The sequence below is a fragment of the Dipodomys ordii genome, unplaced genomic scaffold, assembly GCF_000151885.1.
Source record: "Dipodomys ordii isolate 6190 unplaced genomic scaffold, Dord_2.0 Scaffold7, whole genome shotgun sequence".
In the NCBI taxonomy this organism is placed as follows: domain Eukaryota; kingdom Metazoa; phylum Chordata; class Mammalia; order Rodentia; family Heteromyidae; genus Dipodomys; species Dipodomys ordii.
In genome coordinates, this window is record NW_012267223.1 from 3,989,047 (window position 1) to 3,991,991 (window position 2,945).

A 2,945-nucleotide genomic window follows, 5' to 3' on the forward strand; every position below is an offset into this window, starting at 1 on the left:
TGAGCCACAGCACCACTTCCGGCTTTTTCTTTTTGCTTATGTGGTGCTGAGGAATCGAACCCAGGGCCTCATGCATGCAAGGCAAGCTCTCTACCACTGAGCCACCTTCCCAGCCCCCACTTCTCGTTTTTGAATGGTTAAATGGAAACAAGCCTTACAGGGACTTTCCTGCCCAGCCTGGTTTCGAACCACAATCCTCCTCCCAAGTAGCTAGGATTACAGGCTTGAGCCACAGGCGCCCGGCTTGCATTAAATTTTCAAAAGGTTGATTTGCCCATGCCAGTTGGCACTCCTTAGCACCTTCTCAAAATAGAAATATGACTTGCTTTCGGTTTTCTTCTATTCACCACTAGCAGCCCTGACTCTCCAGGTCTAATCTTCTGAAGTCCAGGCACCACAAACAAGGAGTGGGAGTTTCTGAGTGGGAGTTCAAGGACAGTTAACTCTCCAGCTCTTTGGGGGCTGGTAATCATGAATAGTTTGTACTTTACCTCCCAGCTCAGTACATCACCCAGTCATTTTCCAGGAGTAGCTCTAAGAGAACTATTGGCAAAGAATTAGATCTAAGTTGGAAGGTAGAATAAACTGCAGGGCATTTGTTGATTTTATCCAAACATGCTATCTCCTGTTCCATGATTAATGATAGTCTACATTCTAGAATGTTCTAATATTTTCAGGGACTTTCCAATTTTTTTATTCCATGGAACACGTGGTTAGTTGGTTTTGTTTTGAGACAAGTTCTCACTAGGTAATCTGGGTTGGGCTTGAACCTGAGATCCTACTGTATCGACTTCCTAAGTGCTGAGATTACAGGTGTGCACACCACATCCTCTTTAGGATATTAAAAAAAAAAAAGGATGAGGAAGAAAGGGAAAAAATGACAGAAAGAGTGACAGAAAAAGAAAGAGAGAGAGGGAGGGAGGAAGGGAGGGAAGGAGGAAGGGAAGGGAAGGAGAGAAGGGAAGGGAGAGAGAACGGAAAGGAAGAAAGGAAGGAAGGAGGGAGGGAGGGAGGGAGGGAGGGAGGGAAAGAAGAAATAGAGAAGGAAGAAAGGGGGGAAAGAACAGACAGAGGGAGAAAGAAAAACAGAAAAACAAAAAAGAAATCAACATAGGAACTGCCCAATGGCTACTTAAAGTTAACAAATACAAAATGTATAAAGAACCCAATGCAGCCCCAGTGGCTCACACCTGTAATTCTAGCTACTTAGGAGGCTAAGATCTGAGGATCCAGGTTCAAAGCCAGCCTAGGCAGGAAAGTCCATCAGATTCTCATCTCCAATTAACCAACCACCAGAAAACCAGAAGTGGTGCTGAGGTTCAAAGTAATAGAGCACTAGCTTTGAGCAAAAAGAGTTCAGGGACAGCACCCAGGCCCTGAAGTTCAAGCCCTATGACCAACAACAAAAAGAAAGGAAGAAAAGAGAAAATGGCAACATACACTGTAATCCAGTATTCTAGTAATGTCACAACTACCCTGCCAGAGTGACTTCCACAGATCACACCTGGGAAACAGCAGGCTTTAGGGGGTAAAGAATTCAAGAGTGGGGCTGGGAAGGTGGCTCAGTGGTAGAGTGCTTGCCTTGCATGCCTGAGGCCCTGGGTTCCATTCCTCAGCACCACATAAGCAAAAAGAAAAAAGCCAGAAGTGGCGCTGTGGCTCAAGTGGTAGAGCGCTAGCCTTGAGCTGAAGAGCTGAGGGACAGCACCCAGGCCCAGAGTTCAGGCCCCACAACCGGCAAAAAAAAAAAAAAAAAGAATTCAAGAGTTTGGATTCTAGGATTCTACTCTGACTCTGGGGGTCCTAGCCAGTCCTCAACCTCCCCAAACACAAGACCTCCAGATACGTAAAACTTTAAGCCCTCCCTTATGCAAAAGGAAGGAAATGTACTTATAACCTGACATATGTAAAGGAAACCCTGCACTAAAACAATAAAGTAATTTAAAAAAAAAGATTGCCTTCCTCATTTCCATCTCCCTTTTTTATTTTTTTATTTTTAGGGGGAAGAGGGCAGTACTAGGACTTGAACTCAGAGCCTGGGCACTGTTCGTGAGCTTTTTACTCAAGGCTAGCACTCTATCACTTGAGCCACAATACTCCACTTCCATCCATTTGAGTAGTTAATCGGTGTCTCATGGGCTTTCCTGCCCAGGCTGACTTCCAACCAAAATCCTCAGATCTCAGCCTCCTAAGTAGCTAAGATTACAGGCATAAGGCATTGATACTTAGCCCATCTTCACCTTTTTCTTTCCCCTTCATGGGGCTTGAACTCAGGGCCTGGGTGCTGTCTCTGAGCTTCTTTGTGCTCAAGGTTAAAAAGTTCTACCACTTGGGCCACAGGGCCACTTCCAGCTTTTTCTGAGTGATTTGTTGGGGAGTCTCACAGACTTTCCTGCCTGGGCTGACTTCTAACCATGATCCTCTGATCTCAGCCTCCCAAGTAGCTAGAATTACAGGCCACCTCTTAATTCCTAGGGAATCAATGAACTATGTTACTAAAGTTGAGCTTCTTGGGTCAAGGGTGAGAAACTGTCATTCCCCCACAATGAAAAAAACTACAAGAAAAATCCACTCGAAGGAAAACAACAGTCCTCCTCCCCTGCCACCAAGAGCCTCAAAAAGGGTAGAGGCTGGGTGAGGCGGGGCACCATTGTCAACTGTGGCGCTTCCCTCTGGAAGGCTGGAGCTGGAGGACCTTGGGTTCGAGGCCTGCCGGGTCTGTGGTGGAGCGAGAGATCCTGTCTCCAAACCCAGAGCGGGTGGGCGAGCGGGGAAGGGACGTGAAGGACGAGTAGGCCCGCGTGCATTCCCCTAGTCGCGCACCGGTGGACGGGGGGGCCGGGCTTTGTGCGCACCCGGCACTCGGGGCAGGAGCTCACGACGTGCGGGGACAGGACGGGGGGCGCGGCCACGGACCCGAGCGCGGCACCGAAGGCCTCCCGGGC

General features: G+C 48.0%; 1 protein-coding gene across 3 annotated transcripts in view; it reads right to left on the reverse strand.

The window, feature by feature from the left end:
* Kiaa0195 (KIAA0195 ortholog) overlaps positions 1-2,945 on the reverse strand; it is a 40,207-nt gene that overhangs the window by 36,531 nt on the left and 731 nt on the right. The window lies entirely within an intron of this gene.